The sequence below is a fragment of the Pleurodeles waltl genome, chromosome 7 (assembly GCF_031143425.1).
Source record: "Pleurodeles waltl isolate 20211129_DDA chromosome 7, aPleWal1.hap1.20221129, whole genome shotgun sequence".
NCBI lineage: Eukaryota > Metazoa > Chordata > Amphibia > Caudata > Salamandridae > Pleurodeles > Pleurodeles waltl.
The window spans coordinates 1,475,608,193-1,475,631,014 of NC_090446.1; the positions used below are offsets into that span (position 1 = coordinate 1,475,608,193).

The 22,822-nt window shown below is 49.1% G+C and overlaps 1 long non-coding RNA gene across 1 annotated transcript; it reads left to right on the forward strand.

The window, feature by feature from the left end:
• Positions 1-6,381: 6,381 nt before the first annotated feature.
• Positions 6,382-11,766, forward strand: LOC138247441 (uncharacterized). Its single transcript, XR_011194508.1, has 3 exons — positions 6,382-6,602; positions 10,413-10,475; positions 11,720-11,766. It is a non-coding gene; the product is annotated as an uncharacterized lncRNA (long non-coding RNA).
• The last annotated feature ends 11,056 nt before the right edge of the window (positions 11,767-22,822 follow it).

Consider the following 22,822-nt stretch of genomic DNA (forward strand, 5'->3'; position numbering starts at 1 on the left):
GTTGGGGTTCCCTTTGAAAGGGTGGGGGTTGACATAGTTGGCCCCCTTGACCCTCCTACTGCTTCAGGCAATAGGTTTATCTTGGTGGAAGTGGACCATGCCACCAGATATCCTGAAGCAATTCCTCTAAGGACCACTACAGCTCCTGCAGTGGCAAAGGCCCTCCTGGGAATATTTTCCAAGGTGGGCTTCCCAAAAGAGGTGGTATCAGACAGGGGAAGCAATTTCATGTCTGCTTACTTAAAGGCCATGTGGAAGGAGTGTGGTGTTACATACAAGTTCACCACACCCTATCATCCACAAACAAATGGACTGGTGGAGAGGTTTAACAAAACTCTCAAAGGCATGATTATGGGACTCCCTGAAAAACTCTGCAGGAGATGGGATAACCTGTTACCTTGCTTCCTTTTTGCTTACAGGGAGGTACCCCAAAAAGGAGTGGGCTTCAGCCCCTTTGAACTCCTATTTGGACACCCTGTGAGAGATCCTCTAACACTTGTTAAGGGGGTTTGGGAAAAACCTTTAAAAGCTCCAAAGCAAGACATAGTGGACTATGTACTTGGCCTCGGATCTAGGATGGCTGAGTACATGAAAAAGGCCAGTAAAAACCTTCAGGCCAGCCAAGAGCTCCAAAAGCAATAGCATGACCAGAAGGCTGTTTTGGTTCAGTACCCACCAGGGCAGAAAGTGTGGGTCTTGGAGCCTGTGGCCCCAAGAGCACTCCAAGATAAATGGAGTGGACCCCGCACAATTGTTGAGAAAAAGGGTGAAGTCACCTACTTAGTTGACTTAGGCACTGCCAGAAGTCCCCTTAGGGTGCTCCATGCCAATCGCCTAAAACCCTACTATGACAGGGCTGATCTCACCCTGGCAGCAGATGAGAAACAGGACGAAGAGAGTGACCCTCTCCCTGATCTCTTCTCTTCCACAGAACAAGATGCTCTAGTGGAAGGGGTAGTTTTGGCAGATTGTCTTACTGCTGAGCAGAAAGACCACTGCATAAATTTCCTGGGTCAGTTTTCTGAACTCTTCTCTACTGTGCCAGGCACCACTTCTTGGTGTGAGCACACTATAGATACTGGAGACAGCTTGCCTGTCAAAAGTAAGATATATAGGCAGCCTGACCATGTCAGAGACTGCATAAAGCAAGAGGTGCAGAAAATGCTTGAACTGGGAGTTGTTGAGCACTCTGAAAGTCCATGGGCCTCTCCTGTGATACTTGTACCAAAACCTCATTCCAAAGATGGAAAGAAGGAAATGCGGTTATGTGTAGACTATAGAGGTCTCAACCAGGTAACCAAAACTGATGCTCACCCTATAACCAGGGCAGATGAGCTAATAGATACACTGGCATCTGCCAAGTATCTAAGCACTTTTGATTTGACTGCAGGGTATTGGCAGATCAAGTTATCAGAAGATGCAAAAGCAAAAACTTCATTTTCAACCATTGGAGGCCATTACCAATTCACAGTAATGCCTTTTGGATTGAAAAATGCACCTGCCACTTTTCAGAGGTTGGTGAATACAGTCCTGCAAGGGCTGGAATCTTTTAGTGCAGCATATCTAGATGATATAGCTGTCTTTAGCTCCAGCTGGGATGATCACCTGGTCCACCTATGGAAAGTTTTAGAGGCCCTGCAAAAGGCAGGCCTCACTATCAAGGCTTCAAAGTGCCAGAAAGGGCAGGGGAAGGTGGTTTATCTGGGACACCTGGTAGGTGGAGAACAGATTGCACCACTTCAGGGGAAAATCCAAACTATTATAGATTGGGTTCCCCCTACCACTCAGACCCAGGTGAGAGCCTTCTTAGGCCTCACTGGGTATTACAGGAGATTCATAAAGAACAATGGCTCCATTGCAGCCCCGCTTAATGACCTCACCTCCAAGTAAATGCCTAAAAAGGTATTGTGGACAGCTAGCTGTCAGAAAGCTTTTGAGGAGCTGAAGCAGGCCATGTGCTCTGCACCTGTCCTGAAAAGCCCCTGTTACTCCAAAAAATTCATTGTCCAAACTGATGCATCTGAATTAGGAGTAGGGGCAGTCTTATCACAACTTAATTCTGAGGGCCAGGATCAACCTGTTGCTTTTATCAGCAGGAGGTTGACCCCTAGAGAAAAGCGTTGGTCTGCCATAGAGAGGGAGGCCTTTGCTGTGGTCTGGGCACTGAAGAAGTTGAGGCCATACCTGTTTGGCACTCACTTCATTGTTCAGACAGACCACAAACCTCTACTTTGGCTAAAACAAATAAAAAGGTGAAAATCCTAAATTGTTGAGGTGGTCCATATCCCTACAGGGAATGGACTATACAGTGGAACATAGACCTGGGAGTACCCACTCCAATGCAGATGGACTCTCCAGATATTTCCACTTAGACAATGAAGACTCATCAGGTCATGGCTAGTCTTATTGTCCTTCGTTTGGGGGGGGGGTGTAGGAAAGTACCATATTGCCTGGCATTTTACCCCCATATTTCACTGTATATATGTTGTTTTAGTTGTATGTGTCACTGGGACCCTGCCAGCCAGGGCCCCAGTGCTCATAAGTGTGCCCTGTATGTGTTACCTGTGTTATGACTAACTGTCTCACTGAGGCTCTGCTAATCAGAACCTCAGTGGTTATGCTCTCTCATTTCTTTCCAAATTGTCACTAACAGGCTAGTGACCAATTTTACCAATTTACATTGGCATACTGGAACACCCTTATAATTCCCTAGTATATGGTACTGAGGAACCCAGGGTATTGGGGTTCCAGGAGATCCCTATGGGCTGCAGCATTTCTTTTGCCACCCATAGGGAGCTCTGACAATTCTAACACAGGCCTGCCACTGCAGCCTGAGTGAAATAACGTCCACGTTATTTCACAGCCATTTTACACTGCACTTAAGTAACTTATAAGTCACCTATATGTCTAACCTTTACCTGGTAAAGGTTGGGTGCAAGTTACTTAGTGTGTGGGCACCCTGGCACTAGCCAAGGTGGCCCCACATGGTTCAGGGCCAATTCCCCGGACTTTGTGAGTGCGGGGACACCATTACACAGGTGCACTACATATAGGTCACTACCTATGTGTAGCTTCACAATGGTAACTCCGAATATGGCCATGTAACATGTCTATGATCAAGGAATTGCCCCCTCTATGCCATCCTGGCATTGTTGGCACAATCCCATGATCCCACGGGTCTCTAGCACAGACCTGGGTACTGCCAAACTGCCTTTTCAGGGGTTTCACTGCAGCTGCTGCTGCTGCCAACCCCTCAGACAGGTTTCTGCCCTCCTGGGGTCCAGCCAGGCTTGGCCCAGGAAGGAAGAACAAAGGACTTCCTCAGAGAGAGGGTGTTACACCCTCTCCCTTTGGAATAATGTGTTAAGGCAGGGGAGGAGTAGCCTCCCCCAGCCTCTGGAAATTCTTTCATGGGCACATATGGTGCCCATTTCTGCATAAGCCAGTCTACATCGGTTCAGGGACCCCTCAGCCCTGCTCTGGCGCGAAACTGGACAAAGGAAAGGGGAGTGACCACTCCCCTGACCTGCACCTCCCCTGAGAGGTGCCCAGAGCTCCTCCAGTGTGCTCCAGACCTCTGCCATCTTGGAAACAGAGGTGCTGCTGGCACACTGGACTGCTCTGAGTGGCCAGGGCCAACAGGTGACGTAAGAGACTCCTTCTGATAGGCTCCTTCAGGTGTTGCTAGCCTATCCTCTCTCCTAAGTAGCCAAACCCTCTTTTCTGGCTATTTAGGGTCTCTGCTTTGGGGAATTCCTTAGATAACGAATGCAAGAGCTCATCAGAGTTCCTCTGCATCTCTCTCTTCACCTTCTGCCAAGGAATCGACTGCTGACCGCGCTGGAAGCCTGCAAAACTGCAACAAAGTAGCAACGATGACTACTGCGACACTGTAACGCTGATCCAGCCGCCTTCTCGACTGTTTTCCTGGTGGTGCATGCTGTGGGGGTAGTCTGCCTCCTCTCTGCACTAGAAGCTCCGAAGAAATCTCCCGTGGGTCGACGGAATCTTCCCCCTGCAACCGCAGGCACCAAAGAACTGCATCTCCGGTCCTCTGGGTCTCCTCTCAGCACGACGAGCGAGGTCCCTTGAACTCAGCAACTCTGTCCAAGTGACTCTCACAGTCCAGTGACTCTTCAGTCCAAGTTTGGTGGAGGTAAGTCCTTGTTCCCCCACGCCAGACTGCATTGCTGGGAACAGCGTGTTTTGCAGCTACTCCGGCTCCTGTGCACTCCACGAAGATTTCCTGTGTGCACAGCCAAGCCTGGGTCCACGGCACTCTAACCTGCATTGCACGACCTCCTGAGTTGTCCTCCGGCGGCGTGGGACTCTCTTGTGCAACTTCGGGTGAGCACCGTTTCACTCCAATTCGTAGTGCCTGTTCCGGCACTTCTGCGGGTGCTGCCTGCTTCTGAGAGGGCTCCTTGTCTTGCTGGGCGCCCCCTCTGTCCCCTGACGCAATTGGTGACATCCTGGTCCCTCCTGGGCCACAGCAGCATCCAAAACCCTAACCGCAAGCTTTGCAGCTAGCAAGGCTTGTTTGCGGTCTTTCGGCGGGAAAACACTTCTGCACGACTCTTCACGACGTGGGACATCCATCCTCCAAAGGGAAAGTTTCTAGCCCTTGTCGTTCCTGCAGAATCCTCAGCTTCTACCATCCAGTGGCAGCTTCTTTGCACCCACAGCTGGCATTTCCTGGGCATCTGCTCACTCCCAACTTGATCGTGACTTTTGGACTTGGTCCCCTTGTTCCACAGGTACCCTCGTCTGGAAATCCATCGTTGTTGCATTGCTGGTTTTGGTCTTTCCTGCAGAATTCCCCTATCACAACTTCTGTGCTCTTTGGGGAACTTTAGTGCACTTTGCACTCACTTTTCAGGGTCTTGGGGTGGGCTATTTTTCTAACCCCCACTGTTTTCTTACAGTCCCAACGACCCTCTACAAGGTCACATAGGTTTGGGGTCCATTCGTGGTTCGCATTCCACTTTTGGAGTATATGGTTTGTGTTGCCCCTATCCCTATGTGTCCCCATTGCATCCTTTTGTAACTATACATTGTTTGCACTGTTTTCTAATACTATACTGCATATTTTTGGTATTATGTACATATATCTTGTGTATATTTGCTATCCTCATACTGAGGGTACTCACTGAGATACTTTGGCATATTGTCATAAAAATAAAGTACCTTTATTTTTAGTATATCTGTGTATTGTGTTTTCTTATGATATTGTGCAAGTGACACTAGTGGTACTGTAGGAGCTTCACTCGTCTCCTAGTTCAGCCTAAGCTGCTCTGCTAAGCTACCTTTTCTATCAGCCTAAGCTGCTAGACACCCCTATACACTAATAAGGGATACCTGGGCCTGGTGCAAGGTGTAAGTACCCCTTGGTACTCACTACAAGCCAGTCCAGCCTCCTACACCTCATCTGAAACCAATGAGACCCACATCCGATAAGAACCAACACCATGGTATGCGGGGTTACCACACATATCAAAATGTATTGATTCCCTCGTAATGAGGCATTCATGTTTATTTTACACCCGTGAAACACATTGGGAAGCTGAGATTTAATGCTGGCCGGGTCGGTAGGATCTGAAGAACATTCAACAGCTCTGAATGATTAGAGTGAGACGTTGTCCAGGTGTGGCGAGGTCTCAGATAACTGCAATATTTGATAAATAAATAAATCAGGTTGTAAAAGTCAGATCCTGATATCTGGGCAAAGTGTGTCTCAAACAATATCGCTCAAGCCTAAAAGGAGGGCTGGTTGTTGCAGGTCTAGAAACGTTCAATAACATTTATGGAAAAAAGTTAGGAACAATAAAATACATTAGAATTGCCTTTTGACCACATAGCTTCAGTAATATAGATTGCCGCATGCAAATTGATGTAAAAAATTGTACCTCATGGATGAAAACGTGCACTAATGCGTGTGGGATAACTCGGTCTACATGTTGCACACATGGTGTGATCATGTAATTTATGTAATAAAATATGAAAATCAATCTAAATGCACCACTTATTAAGGATGATGTTTACAATTACACCCCTTTGCCTTATATATATATGTGTGTGATAATCGGATAAATGTGAACCACCTGATATTCTGAAGTTATGACATAACTTTCGTGGGTCTTCTCGACATTAACCAAGTTTAATTACCGAAAATGCCTTTGAGCAAGGGGCGGAAATTCCCCAAGGTGAGCCCCGTGTGCTCATCGCATTTTTCGGTTCATTTCCAGAATGTTTCCACACAGGAGATAAAGGTGAGATGACCTTTGTGGCTCCTGTTTACTGGAAAGTGTCAGGCACCATGTGACCCTGAGCAGATCCGCTATAAACGCTGGGAGCTCGCAGCAGAGGCCGTCAGAAGAGCCCCAGTGGTGAGAAATCATATTCACCTGCTGCTGGAGAGACAACGAGGAGAGGAAAAAGAAAACTAAACTGAGAGAAGAAAAAGAAGGAAGAGAGACCAAACTCAGGGAGAAGAAAAGGAAGAAAAGGGAAGGAAAATGAAGCCACTCACAGTCTGCCTGATCTGCTCACTTCTGTGTCTCTCCATCTTCCTTCAAGGGACTCGCAGCATGTCCAGGGCTCAGGTACCCTTTTACTCAGAAAAACAGATTAAGCTTTGACTAGATGGCATTTTCGTCTTAAAAATAGTTTTTGTTATTTCATTTTTTCAGTTTTACTTTATGTTTAGTTCATATTTCTCACTGTCCATTTCTATCTTTCCATTGCAATATTGACTTCAGATTATTTCATGTAATGATTTGATAATAAAAGAGAAGTCAAAACTGTGCATCCCCATTGGTGCAGATTTCCACATTTTTGGAGTTTCCAAAGTTTTGCAAGGTTATATCTAGAAATCTGTAAAAGTTATTGTTCGAAACGAACTTCTTAGGAAGTTTTGTGTGTTGACATTTGCTCACAACTCTACAAGTGATCGGGGAGAAATGGCCTCGCACACGTGTGAATGGATTAATTTCATTTTTTTCTCTAAACTGCAAAATATTTTTCCCAGTGGAGGATCCCATTCCCTTTCCCACTGATTTTTTTTTGGGGGGAGGGGTCTTCCCCTTCCTACTCTGGAAAGGGAGTTACTTTTACACTTTGAATCTCTGACCTTTATCATGGCGGAGGGAAGATTGGGTGCACGCTTACTTGAAAAGTACTCTCGCCTACTTCCGACCATGGAAATGGATGTACTCCCAAGAACATTTTTGTTTAGTAAATCTTTTAAAAATGTAAATCAGCCTTTTGTGAATTGCAAATTGTATTTGCACTCATCATAAATGCGATGTGCGCGTGTAAGCTACACCTACACATAGAAACACCTTTGTACTGGGGCTCCTTGTCTGCATCTCTCACTCACCGGTCTGTCTGCACTTTACAAGGCACTTCACTTCCTAGTACCAATCTCTGCTCTACTCTAACACTGTCATACAGGTCGGTGGGTTCTCGCCCCGGTACTACTCGAGGGTTGTAATAAGGTGGAGCGTTTCCCTCCAGCCCGTGTAGTTGATCTCATGGACTTTAATGGTGTCTTTTTCTCCTGGTCATCATGTACCTCATACCTCCAACCCTGAGAGCCTACCCTCACACACCTCAAAGGTATCCCTCCTCCTCACTTCACTAGTGGCATATCCTTCCGCTGGCATCAGCCTTCCTTTCGGCTCTGTGTGCCCCTGCCCAGTGTTGGCCAAGATACGCCTCGTATAGTGTGAGTCTGTCCCTGAGAGTGGTGCCCTAATGCCAGCTGGGCACAGAGCCCAAGCCGGCAAGCACCTCGCCCCGGTGGGTGCTCTGGACACAGTGTGTACAAACTCAGAGCTTCTCGTCTACTCCTGGCCCTGGACCAAGAACTCTTCCTTTTATACTGGAGTAGGTCCTGCCAGGTTCCCGCGCTCTGGATTTCTTTTGGGATGTTTCATGCCTCGGTATTCCAACAGTGCCTCGGTTTGATCCACACTATTGACACGACACAGTTCTCCAGCCGCAGTCATCTCCACAGCACGAGCAGGTGAACATACACAACGTTTCATTAAACCCCAAGTGAGACTGTGTTTGCCCTTCTGCTCAGGTTGTCGTCCTTGCACACCTGTCATTGTTCACCTCTCTGTGATGGCACCAATCTGACATCAGTGCTCTGTGCACTTAAGAAATATCACCCTCTGGCGCATCAGTGTCCTAATGCTGTGCAGTGATGTATCACTACTTCAGACGTCACCGTCTTCAACCGTTGTAGGGGTATAGTTAACCTATAGCAAAACACGTGTATTGTGCACATTAATAAAGTCTCACCCTTTGTTCACACATTTCATCCAAACCCTTCAGTGGGTTTGTACTCACTTCTCTCACAATTACCTTCTGCACTTTATTGGAGACCCTCCCATTCCCTGCATATCATTCTAATACTTTTCATGGAGGCTGGCCCATTCCTCAGGTAGTGCAGTGAGGTTTCACCCATTGCCACACTCTGGCCTCATGCTCAGTGGAGTCGCATCCTAACCCACCCTCTGGTCTCACACTTCAGTGGAGTCTCACCACAAACTACACTCTGCCCTCTCTCGCTTCAGTGGAGTTGCATCGATCCCCACACTCTGGCCACATACAGAACAGTGGAGCCACAGTAACTCCCACTCTAGGGCCTCATACACTTCAGGGGGTCTTGCTCCTTCCACCACTCTGGCCTCATACACTTCAGGGGGTCTTGCTCCTTCCACCGCTCTGGCCTCATACACTTCAGGGGGTCTTGCTCCTTCCACCGCTCTGGCCTCATACACTTCAGGGGGTCTTCCTCCTTCCACTGCTCTGGCCTCATACACTTCAGAGGGTCTTCCTCTTTCCACTGCTCTGGCCTCATACACTTCAGAGGGTCTTCCTCTTTCCACTGCTCTGGCCTCATACACTTCAGAGGGTCTTCCTCCTTCCACTGCTCTGGCCTCATACACTTCAGGGGGTCTTCCTCCTACACTTCAGGGGGTCTTGCTCCTTCCACTGCTCTGGCCTCAGACACTTCAGGGGGTCTTGCTCCTTCCACTGCTCTGGCCTCAGACACTTCAGGGGGTCTTGCTCCTTCCACCACTCTGGCCCAATACACTTCACTTAGTCTCACTCATTCCCACACTCTGGACTCACACACTTCGCTGGGGTCTCACCCTTCCTCATGTACTGCAGTTGGGTATTACTCATTTGCATCCTGTGGCCCATGCACTTCACTGGAGGCTCATTCACACACACGCCTCATACACTTAGTGGAATCTCATTCAATCCTAAACTCTGGCCGTGCACAGTTCAGTGACGTCTCACTCATTCTCACACCATGGCCCCGTGCACTTCCACAGTCTCACTCTCCCCCACACTCTGGCCTCATACATTTCAGTGGAATCTAGCTCTAACTACACTATAGTATCACATACTGTAATGTTGCTACTCTCATTCCCACACTGTGGCCTCAAACACTTCAAAGGGGTCTTTACCCATTCCCACCCTCTGGCCCCATACATTTCAGTATATTCAGTCATTCCCAACCTCTGATCTCATACACTTCACTGGGGTCCCAGTCATTGCCACACACTAGCCTCAGACATTCCAATGTTGTTTAATCTATTACCACATTCTGGCCTCGTACGCTTCAGCGGAGTACCACATTTTCCCACACTCTGAACTCCTACATTGATATTATTTCTCTCATTCCCACACTCTGGATTCATAGTCATCAGTGGATTCTCACTCATTCCCACACTCTGGCCTCATACACTCAAGCAGGGTGTCACATTTCCGCACTCTCCAGTCTTCATAACTTAATGGACTCAGTTTACAAAAGTCATTGCCCTCTACACTTCAGCCTTTCCGTCCTATTGACGCTGTCAAGCTGGTCAACACATCATGGTGAGATATGATTAGCTAAGAAAAAGCAGCTGAAAAATATAAACTTTAGGGAAAAACATCCCAATGCAGTAGTTGATGCTTTGAGGTAGTCTCATGGAATGTTGTATTCGCTGTGTCTGTCCCTCCACAATCTCGATCCCCTCCTTTTCAACATAATCACAATATGGGAGCCAAGATAATTTTAGAATTTCAAGACATCTCCACACTGTTGACTGGCTTAATATGAGGAAGTGGTGTGTAAATAAATCTCTGCTATAAATCTATTGATCACACAGCTGTGTGATATCTTCAAACGCTTTCTGCCAGATATCGACCTGCGTAAGCTTTACACTCTGAGTCGCCATTTTTTGTTGCTTCACTAAAACTCAACATGTCAGTATGGACAGGCTAGAGTTTCTGTCTAATTCTGGCAAAAGATCACATACTTCTCTGTTTGCTTGCTGCTTACTCAAAATTAAACTCTGGTAACCATCGTTCTTGAATGCTCAAATCAATCATTTTCTTTTCCACCACAGGGAGAAAGTGGAGAAGATCTGGTTAGTCTTGCTGAGGCTACGAATGATGAACCAAGCCCACTGGTGAGATATGTTCATTGGTTAATGTGTTTATGAAGGGTGTGGTTTAGCACTTAGTCATGGGGAGGAACCAGAAACACCAGCCTGCCGAGCCAAGCCACCCATCACAATAAAGTTAGGTAGAGGTGTCATTCCCCCAGAACACGCCAATAGCATTTTCAAGCAAGTTGATTATTGTCCTGTTTGGTATGGCTGACCCGGCATCAGGGTGACCAGCTTACAGGGCTATGACAATCCTGGAATACCTTGAGAAAGGTGTCCTAGGATCCAGTCTGCAGGAATGATCCACATCTGTTTGCACTTGCGGTGCTACATAATAGTTCCCACTAGTTCATTATCTGTGGTTATCAATTCATTCTGATCTCTCATTAACTCTGGTTGCTCTGAATGTTTAGTGTCATTTTTCAAAAGTCTCAGAGTGTGCCCTATGACCTCCTGCAGCCTGTTCTTGTATAAAAACAAGGGGGATTTAATATGTATAAATGTGTCCAGAAATCACAGGTTAATGTGATAGAGGGTTCAGGAATAAGTACAATCAGTGAACGCACTGTAAGGTGGCCGAGTATTTAGAAGTCTTTCAATCAATCATGGGGTAATGGGGTATTATGGCAAATGATTCAGGAGAAATAAAGTCCAAAATACTGTCACGTGTCAAAGAGTTCTGGAAGTTTTATGCACAATCATTTCAGGGTGATGTGGTTTGGGAAACTGCTCGAAACTATAATTTCAAGGTCAATTCTACAATTGTATTGAAAGAATTATCATCTCCAAAAACAGAGGTCTTTTCCTGAAGGATCTTCATCAGAGTCCCTGAGCTTTTCCATTGAGGCTGTAGCATGATACGTAAATAGCCAATAGCAATTTTATATTGAAAGCCTGAGACTTATCATCAGTAACAAACCCTTAGCAAGCCTACAGAGAGATTGGAAAGATGTGTCAGTGACACCCTTTAGGCAGCTGTCCTGAACTTTCAGTGACCTTTATGAAACTTTTTACTGAAGAAGCTGAAGGAATAATCATTGTATAATTATACTAAAATGTGGAACGGTATATTGTATCAAGCCCTGGGTAATCCTACTATGGGTCTGGGAAGGACTTTTACTAACAGTGCCTGTGTTCTGTTGTCGAACATCTGATATTGTTCACATTACCACAACAATGTTGTTTGATGAGGTTTATCATGAATTGAGGGACACTCAAGTCTAATGACCAAAAACTCACCCGCTCTTGTCCCTCTGCTTGTCTAGATGTCGTTGCTGCGGACCAAGAGACAGTCCCACCTCTCGCTCTGCTCCTTCTGCTGCAACTGCTGCAAGAACAAAGGATGTGGGTACTGCTGCCGCACGTGAGCCAATGAACCGACCAAGAACCACCCCCCAGGTCCTACACTTCCTTGGACTCCTCATCCCAAGATCAGCACCACCATAATATTATTAACATTATTGAATATGTCTTGTCTTCATGTTCTGTCATTAATGCTTTAAATGTGTAACAGCCACTGGAGCCAGATGTACATATGTAAATATATTTATTAAATTCATTATGGTTGAAGCACGACCATCTGTATCTCGCGGGTTTGTCCTATCCTAAAAAAAATGCAGATTCATCGCACTTGAAACAAACCTTCACGACTCGACTCTTGAAGCGTATCTCTGGCTCAGAGAGGCACACGGAAGGAAGAAGTCATAGGTTCCGTGTGGAATTCCGGCAGGTGATGCACAAAGTCACTTTTGTGTGCTGAGTTGTCATTCACTGAAGCAGAAATTCTGCTAAACCTGCAGGACAGTCCACATTTAGGGGTGGCAACTGCAAGAGAACTGCAGGGTGTGTCACAGGGTGTCCGTTAGTGGTTGCACAGCACACGAGGTGAGAACCAATAAAATCCTAACTTTTTTGGGTGTTCACGAACATTTTCAAAGCCCTTCCCATCTTTCATTACCCTTGTAAACCGATGCCTGGTTGACATGCATGGTTGTGTAAGTGAAGAGAAGACTCCCTGCCCCATGACGTGTGCAGGAAAGGAAGACAGGGGGCTGGGAGCAATGTTAAAATGGGCACAAACGACTCCTGTGCCTGGTTTAGTACTAATGCTGATAATAAGGTGAGTGCTGGTTGTGTTCAGATGCTCAGACTGCTGTTTAAAGACGCCTGGGTGGAGATGTGGATCAAGTAGTGGGTTGTGAGGCACAGATACATGCTTATGTACGCAGGGATTTGCAATGTTTTGGTGAAGAGCCCAACGTCAGCTCTCTGCTACATGGTTTGAATGATAGTCAATCCGTTGCCCTTTTCTGCAGGTGATTACATACCCCAATACAAGCTCTGGAGGCATCCCATATTTCTTTTAGAATCAAAGAGACTCAGGAAAACATCACACCGCTTGTGTTTTGGACTTAAAATGGCGCACACTCATATGACGTCACTGTTGGTGCAAGTGAAAACCAATCTTCACAATTGAGTACCTCCTTAGAAACAGAAACACATTTTAAAGGATGGCGCAGGGAGTGCAGGCCACTTTAAATATCTTTACACTTCGAAAGGTCCTGTTAAAGGAAAGGCTCCAGTTATGCACAGGGTCTTGTGCTGTCTACGGCATGACGTACTGTGGTGATGTCATCAAGATGGCAGCAGGAAGTTAAGCAGACTTTTCATCTACTGCAATTTGGGAGAGAGTGACCAAACCACGACACGTTCATTGTGTGTAAAAGGCTGCTTTATTGGAACAGGTGCCCCTGAGCCTACCCCACCTGGCCTTTGCCTTACAAAACTAAAACCTCACTAGACATCGAATAACCTGTCCCCTGCCCCTCCCCCTCCCCTACCCCGGTCCCTCCCCCCTACTCTCGTCCTGTCTTTTCCTTCTCCTCTCGTCTCCTTACTTTCTCCCGTCCTACCCACTTCTTTAAACTTGTCCGCTAATGAGCAGTCTCCTGCCTGTCCATGTCTAATTAATGCTCGTTCCCGTCCTAATACCTGAATTGCCCTGCCTACTCCGTCCTCCACCCGAGCTTTTAATAGCTGCCCTGCAGTTGTCCCCACCACCAGAAAAAGGCCCTGACTTCTTCTGCCCCCCCTTAGGACACTTTTAACAACACTTTCATTTGCTCCCTCAATTGCAACAGGTACAGCTCCATACCTACAAAAGACAGATGCACTCCCTCATCCCTGAAAAACTCAGCATCCTCGATCCTTAAGTCCACATGCTCCAAAAAGGTCACACCCCGCCCCACGCAAAAAACTTGAATTTCCTTGTTAAGTTTACGTCTAGCCCTCTCTATGGCACCCGGCTTCCTAGCTCCTCTCCACACCCGAAGCGGGACAAAGGCCGTGAACACAACATGGCAACCCTTCCACTGGTCTACCAGGATCTGTAAGTCCCTCTTCATCACTTTCAAGAGGTTTAGCCCAGTGGTCACCACCAAATCATTCTCCCCCAGGTGAATGCAGAGTAAATCCGGACAATGGCTCCTCCCCATTATGCTCTGCAAGTGAGGCAGAAGCTCGTTCCACCTCATCCCCCCTTTTCCGAACCACGTAATCCGATAACGCGCTGGGTCAAGACCTAAGTTATCCCCTAGAGCCGTCCGTCGAGCTTGCCGCTGGGCCCATTTGATAAACGAATGGCCAATCACCCAGATTGCAAGGTAATCCGCTTCTGGCCCCAGGACCACACCTGCAAAAGAAAAAAGACATAAAGACACACGAACACTCCCCCACCTCTTATACCCCTTAAAATTCACCGCCTCGCACATATCGCCTAAAGCAATCGGATCTCCATCTCCCCAAAGCCATCAGTTCCTCTCTACTCCAACCCTTGTTCCCAGCTTCCGTAGCCACCCCAATCTGAAAGGAATGCGTCCCAAAACCAGCGGCATCCAACCCAAGATGAGCCAGCCCTTTCCGCAAAACTGCTAGGAGCTGCGCCGCGGACACCCTCTTACCGTCGGCGTGACAAAAAACCTGCCCGACTGTGGACGCAGACCGTTTACGCAGCTGGTCCCCCCAAAAAAGGGGGCAAATGCTCCTGACCTGATAACGCCTAAGGACGACCGTAATCCCCACCCCTATTTGATTGGTCTTTGATCGCCGCACGCGCAGCGCCACCCCTTCCGCCGCCGGTTGCACTTCACGCCACTGAATACCCGAACGCCCCGGAAAGCCCAGTAACTCCGACACATGAAAGGCCCCGAAAAATAGCCACGACATCAGTGTCCTGAAAAGTAAAGTCTCATGCTCATCATAGCAAATACCTCCCAGGACCGGTAGCAACCGTTTTAGTAAGACCAGGGATATTGGCCGTCGCACACGCCCCGTAACCCCCAATGTTTTCTCCCAGCCATGAAGGATCCGAAGACCCAGCTCCCCCGCCGAGGGAGGGTAGCCCCAAAAAAGCTTCCCCATAAACCCCAATGCTGCCAACTTACCCGAAATCGTGACTCTGGATTGCCCCTTTCCAATCAAATCCATAATAAACTGTACCACATCCTCCACGACCTCCTCACCCGTCGGCGTGCCCCGGATCCCAGGAACTCTTCCCATGCTTTCGCATATGCCCGCCGTGTAGACGGTGCCAAAGAGTTCATAACCAGTCGTAGCATTCGGAATTGCCTACTCTCCACAGCGCAACAGGCATGCAAATTCTCGTCAAAGCCACGCCCGTGGCTAATCCATGGAACCGCTCCCACTGAGAACGAGACAAAGCATCAGCAATGTCATTATTCACACCCGGAACGTGTCTCGCTCTGAAATGTATATCAATTCGCAAGCTTTCAGCACAAAAACACGCATTAACTGCAGTACCCCGGCTTCGCGCGCAGACTGATGATTAACCATCTGTACCACCGCCATGTTGTCCACCCGAAAAAGCACCCGCGAGTGCCGAAGTTCCGCGCCCCACAAGCACACCGCCACTATCAGCGGGAAAAGTTCCAAAAATGCGATGCTCCGACCCACATTCTTCCATTCGTTCGGCCACTGTTCCGCGCACCAAAGACCCTCCCAGTACAACCCAAATCCCGTCGACCCCGCCGCATCGGAAAAGAGCGGAACATCCCACTCACAGTCACGCCACACCTTCAAAGGGATGCCATTGAAGGATTGCAAGAACATGGCCCACATTCGCAAATCCTCGCGCACCCCCACCTTCAACCGCACATGGTGATGTGGAAGCGCCTGACCCGCTAACGCAAGAGCGAGCTGCCTGCAGAATGTTCGTCCCGCTCGCACCACTCTACAAGCAAAATTCAAATGCCCCAAAAGCACTTGGACATCTTGCACCGTGACCTTACGCCTGTCCAACATTCCAGAGATCCTGCTGACCATGTCCGCTTTCTTGTCAGCCGGCAACCTGGAAATACCTGCCACCGTATCCAGTTCAATCCCCAAAAATTACAGCGCCATACCTGGCCCCACTGTCTTATCAGGAGCCAGGGGCACACCCAGGTCTCCCATGATCTCCACAAACCGGGCCAGAACCGCCGCACAACGCGTGCTGGCCGTCGGCGCCGCAAAGAAAAAGTCAACCAAATAGTGCGTTACCCAATGGTGACCCGTAATTCTCTCAAATATCCACTGTAGCGCCGTACTAAATCGCTCAAACAGTGCACACGAGCTGGAGCACCCCATGGGCAATGCCTTGTCAACATACCAGCACCCTTGAAACTGGATGCCCAGCAGCTCAAAATCGTCCAGATGGACTGGAAGGAGCCGAAATGCAGACTTAATGTCAGTTTTTGCCATTAAGGCCCCCGGGCCCAACTGCCCCACCATAGTGACCGCCACATCCACCGACGCGTAAGACACCTTGGTTAAATCCTCTGGGATGAAATCGTTGACCGACGATCCTTCCGGCCAAGACAAGTGATGAATTAACCGGAACTGGCCCCTCTCTTTCTTGGGGACAACGCCAATAGGCGACACAATGAGGTTCCGCAGGGGCCACACTGAAAAAGGACCAGCCATGCGACCCTCACGCACTTCCTTCTGTAGTTTCTGCTGCACCAATTCTTCCTTACCGCGAACAGACCGCAAATTCTCCTCCCAGCACCGCGCCCTCGGACCCTGATAACCCAACCGAAAACCGTTGCGAAAACCCTGAACCAACAAGTCCGCGTCCACCGACCTGTCGTATTCCGCCAAATAAAACTCAAGGCGATCCGCATTAACCGGCGTAAGAGCCCTTTCCTGTAAATCCCTGCCGTTGCCTCTGCCCCTTTCTCCCTTCAGAGCTATTGGCCGTTCCCCCACTCTGTGCTCCCCCCGAGCTAGAGGAATTCTGCTGTCCACCACATGATGTGACTGGGTGACGCCCTGCGCACTTCGAACATTCATGGCGGAACTTAAAATATTCCCTGGTACACAGGCCTTTATTGTAGTCCCAGCATGACCCCGAGCGACCGGACTGTGTAGTGGTGGAGCTAATTGGACTAGTGCCCCCGGACCCCACCCCTTGGGTGGGAAGCTCCCGAAAGGGCGAAAGATTATGGGCAAACCACTGGCCGTGAAGACCGTCTTGCCAAATTTGGCCGGCCCCATAGTGTGCTGCCACAGATCCGCATCGATTTCGCCCCACTGCACCTCCGGATCCGCAGCCATGCGCGCCCTGAACTCCTCGTCATACTGTCGCCACGCATAACCCCCGTAGTTAAGTTGAGCCTTCCGGATAATGTCCATATACTTGAACAATGCTACCGCCCTCTCCGGAAACCGCTCACAATACACGCTAGCAAAAATCAAGAAGGCAGCCGTCCAATTTTCAATATTCACCAGCACCTTTGCTCTTGGAAAGCTCCCATTCTTCTTTGGAGCCCTCCTTCGCCCTGACCTCCCGGTGCAATAATTTGAAAACATCCACATATTCCCCTTTCCAAATTTTATCTTTCGTGGCTTGCATTAAATGCGCCCCCAGAGGTTTTGCCGTGCCCATATAGGGCAATTTTACCCGCTTTGAGGCCGGCTCCCCTTCTTTTTCCTCTTTCTCGTCCTGCCTCGCGCCCTTGTCCTCCGAACCCGCCGCTCCCACACGAAGCGTACCCAACGTCTGCGCCTCCTTCGCCACCTCCCCACTCGCCCGACTTCGGTGGCCACACCCATGTCCTGCACATACACCCCTTTTACCAGGCGCACCGACTCCTCTCTCGCTTCCGAAGCCACCGATACCATCGAGCAGGAAGATCCCTTACCTGGAGAGAGCAGCGGGGGCCGCTCCTGCAACGTCCGCACTTCTCCTCCAGCTCGTTCCTTCTGGTGGCCCCCAGGCCGCCCAAACAAGTGCTCCGCCACCTGAAACGACCTACGGACAGGGTTAGAATCCCCCCGCCCCTTCCGATCCCACCATTCAGCCTCGCTCCCGCTATTCCGCAATTCTCCTTCCTTCAGGCTCACATCTGACTCAGCCTCTTCCGGCGCAACCGTCCCTCTGGCATCATGCGCACCACAACCACCACAAACCACGCAGCCCGCAGACACCCCTCTACTCTTCGTCCTTATACCTGACGGGCCCGGACGTTGCTCTTCCCAAGCAGCAGCGTCGGGGGGCGCAAAACCCACACCGCCCAGAAGAAGCGTCCGCAGCCTCCCGCCATCGTCCACGCCGTCCTGCCGATGACATCCAGCTTGCCGCCCCAGGGCCCGCCTTCGCTTCTTCCCAGGGTGACCGAGCCGCATGCTGCTCGCCTGGGTCTTCCTCCTCGAAGTCCAATGGATCCTGCCAAACAAGGTCTGGTGTGCCAGGAGATGAAATGGACTCTACCTGACCCTGCGCAGCAAAACCACCCTCCCTGGACTGGACCTCTCCCCTCACGCTAACCTCCTCATCCTCCAACCTACTCCCTGCCTTAATGGCCCCATAGACCCTCCTGGGGGCCCCCAGGGCCCTAAAATTTACTGGGTCCTCACTCTCTGATCACCCGCCCTCTCCTAAGCCTGGGCCCCCTTCATCCTCACTGCTGCTCCATTGCAGCATGGTCGGCCATTTTTGGGAAATTGGGACCCTCGGATCCCTGGGGCCCCTCAACTCTGATGCCTCTCCTTGGCCTCCTGCCCCAGTGCCTTCAATTGCGGACCCCGCCCCAATGCTGTCAGAGGGGGGCTGCTGCCCACAATTCCCATAGCCCCTCCTCTCTGTACTCCTTCGTCCTCTGAACCGCTGGGCCCCCAGTCCCTGCCAATCACAGGCCTGCCCTTGGGCCCTTCACCTTCCCCGTACTGCGACCCTGTAACGCACCTGTTTTGAGGCCACCGGACCCCGGGCGCCGTGCTGCTCCCGGCGCGCCTTTCCCCAGACGGTGCTCTATTCCACCGCTCCTCAAAGCCTGAGGGCGCCCCGCCCCGTGGGAAGCCCTCGGGAACCCCGAGTTCACCTTTCGCCTCCCGCCTCCCGGCCCTCCCTTTCCCCGCCCCATCCGCACCCTTCCCCTCCCTCCCGACTGCCCCCGGGCAACTCCCCTTACCTGGCATCCTGCCGTGGAGCGCGGCGGTGAGCAAGCCGCAACCGCCGCTGCGACTCCCGCTGAGGCCCTGCAGCAGCGCCAAGGCCTCCCGGACTTTCGCGTTGTGAGCCATGGGACCAACTCCAACTGAAAACTTCGACGTGTATAGCAGGTAAGAGTACACACGCCCTGAATTTGTCTGGTCTTCCCTGACTCCTTCGACCACTTGAAAGCTCTACACAGCTAACAAACACAAACGCGCTCCCTAAGCCTAGGCCGCTAACCACGTGAAAAGGAAACGGAGCTACCGGACAGCGCCCTGGCCACCAGGTGACCTTTTCTAAAATGGTGCCCGAGGCCACAAAATGTCCGCATATATACTTATGCCCACCCACCCTAATTGGCACCCCGGACGCCTAACCGCGTTGCTGGTCGTGCCACCTCTCCCAAAAACCCCAGGGTGGAACTCCTTGTTCCTCCTCTTCCCCCCCGAGGCCCCATTTAAAACGGCCGTTCCCTCAGCTTCTAAATGTGTTGGGTGCAACAGTGCGTTTGTGAAGAACTACCACTGGAAGGTATGCTTGTGCTGTAAAATAAACCCACCCATGGCATCCCTTTTCTGACCCAGAGCCTGCGGCTTCTCATCTTCCTCGCATATTGCGTGACACTGCATCAGCAAAAGTCAATTTATGGCATCTGTGATTATTCATGAATTCAACTCACGGAAAACGAGAAGACGGTGGTATTTCTGCGCAGGTGAATGCATAGTATTTATGATGCTGTTAGCCACCAGTTTTAAGTCCAGTTCGCTGCGACTTGAATAGCATTTGTAGGCAATGAAAATAATTTTGATTTTCAGGTTGTGCTGCGAATGGTCATTTTATCACAAATTCTTGGATCTGATCTTGAGATAAGCAAGGAAAATATTTGTTAATATAAAAATTAACATGGGAGAGCTAAAAATTCATATAGGAATCAAGGAGTGTTTTTATTGGCACTCAAGACAAGAAAGAAAACACAGAGGATCTGCGTCCCTTCGAAACTGCTTGATAAAGCCACACTTTAGCCCATGGCACTGAGTAAAATACATCTGTCTACGAGTGAGAGATGGAAGAGACTCTCCTGCTAGAGGCCACCGGTGTGAGGCCTCCTCCATAGCGTGGAGTTTCATGGAAGGAAACGTTTGTTCCAAGAGCTACATCAAGACATCTGTGCAGGGGACATCCGGTGACACATTGGTCAAATTTTCTTGAATGTATACTTTACTATAAACTTAACCCTTCGTGAACATCTGTGCTGGCTCAGCTCAATGCTATGAGCCTTTTTGTGCTCGCAGCGCCTAAAATGTATGGCCCGTATTTATACATTTTTTAGCGCCGCATTTGCGCCGCTTTTTGACGCAAAACGGCGCAAACCTACAAAATACAATGGTATTTTGCAATTTTGCGCCGTTTTTGCGTCAAAAAACGACGCAAATGCGGCTGGATTTTATCAGTTATTGAATGAATTGCAAAAAGCACAGCACAGAAACAGTGACCAGGGATTGCCTCTCTCTATTTCTGAGCTTTGCTGTCTGCAGCTCATGGATTAACTCAGAAATTCTGAGTTAAACGTTGGTGCTTTCGATACCACTAATGCAAAAAAGTAGATGCTCAGCTCTGCGTATCATTTCACTATAGACAGGGAACCCCATATGTACCCACATTGTGCCATGGGTTCCCTGAGTGCGTGCCACTAGGGCATCCGTGTGTGGACCATCTATATAGGATTCCCTGTATATGTGGAAGAAGGGATGATCCTCTATGTGTGATCACTTGATTCACATTGAGGACCTGCACTGGGACCTTACACACTGAGGAAGAACTGCCTGTAACGTACAGCTTGCATGGCATTACTTTGTTTGCAATATGAAATCTTTGTGCTTGTGGGGACAGAAATGTCCTCCACAGGGTATTGGACGTGCAACCCAGCCATAAATGCCTGAACATTCTTGATATCTAGATTCCTAATGCTGATTTTTGTTGCCATGTGACATGACATAGGCATGTCTCACATATTTTTGGTCTTGTTGGATATTGAGGGTTGCTTAAAGCTCTATCCTCCTTGTGGTAACAGGCTACTGACTTTACCAGGAGTTAAGCAGCACGGGAACGGTACCATACTGTGTAGTGATCAGTAGGAGTGAACAGAACATTTTTACCTGTGTCACTGGAGTGAGGCCTACAGGCTCACTCATTTAAAGTCCCACTGCTGTGTGCTTAGCTCACAGTTTGCCTACATTGGTTTGGTGTGCAGTGCTACACAGAGCACGTGTGATGTAGATGTGCTGGGTGTACGTGTGCCTGTGAATTGTACAATACAGAGATAATGCAGTAACATGCAGTGTGTGTTCGTTATATGCATGCACTGGGTGTATGTATGCCTGCAAGTGGTATAATACATGGCAAACCGGGTTCCATTTGGGGGACACAGGGCTGCATGGTGACACATAAGGAGAGGAGGTAGAAGGATCCCTCTATACAGATTTGTGTATTGTTGCATTACTGTAAGATGGGTTGGTGGGGGCAAGTATGTTGCACACCTGTGCTCACCCTCTGTTAGCTTGGAGCAGAACAGTCAGACTTATCATCAGAGCAATGGATAAAGCACTTGTACAACACACTCACACAGCAACACAATGAACACACCACAAAAAAAGACTCCACAAAAGGGGTATGCAAAAATACTTTCTATATTGTACATAACACCAGACCTAAAACAACATGAAATATAATACTTTGCAAGTTATGCAGATACTGAGATAGCGCTCATTATCCTGGACAGTGCAAGAATCAAAACAACATACATCATATCATCAGTGAATACTTAGGGCATGAAATGCAGCAGATTATGAAAAAACACGAGTTATCACTTGAGTGCAAGTACATTCACGTTATTTAGAGGCAAAACACATGAATCAGCATGAAACGGTGCACCTATGCTCCTACTAAACTTTATACAGTAATTAGGCACCAAGTGTAGGGCCGAGAGGCACCTGCATGCCCATTACATGTGATAGTAATTTACTGCAAGTTCTCTCAATCAGCAAAGTGGGGCCTCCTTCGAAGTTCTGGCCCACAGTTGTCACAGGAGATCAAGTCCCCCCCAGGTATGGCCTTCAGAGAAAGGGAGAGGTACAAGACTTGGGGTCATGTGCGAAACCTCACAACTGGCTCCCACAACTCACAGCTGCCCACGAGGATGCAAAGCCACTGCCACAATGCCATATTTGTCTTGCTTGGAAGGGGTGGAGACTCACCAGGTCTCTCCGCTCAGTGCCTCCCACTGTCTGGAGTTGCCGTGCGGTTCCCAATGATCCCAGATGACCCAGTGGGTCTCCTCTACACCACAGAACCCAGGCAGAATACAGGGGGCAATACCCCCGTCCTTCTTCAGCGTTGATGGGCCTCAGAAGCAGGGCCCACATTTCCCATCAGCTCTAGGTGTTTCTCTGGGGGCGGCACAGGAAGGACCCTGTTCGGCTGCCAGGCAACAAGGACAACGACAGCGTTCCTCTGCTCCACTCTTGCCCCTCCCTGGAGTTTTCCTTGTGTCTGTGGTGACTCTTTACCACTAGGTAGAACATCACGTAGAGAATAAAGGGTGTATGTGAGATTCTTGGACACAAAAGGAAGCGCTCAACATGCGCTTGGCAAACTACTCCTTTTAAAAGGTGAAAGTGCTCCGTCACGCTATCTGGGAGCCTGGTTTAGCACTCACCACACACTGAGTGAACAGCTGGTGATGGCCAGACTAATGAGTCCCATGGCAAATTTCCATGAGAAGTACCGTCAGAGGTTCAGGGACAACCGAAACTCTCCCCACAAACTTGGGTAGACTTTTTAGATTTTTCTAGCAAGGCACTGAATGGATGGGTGCGGG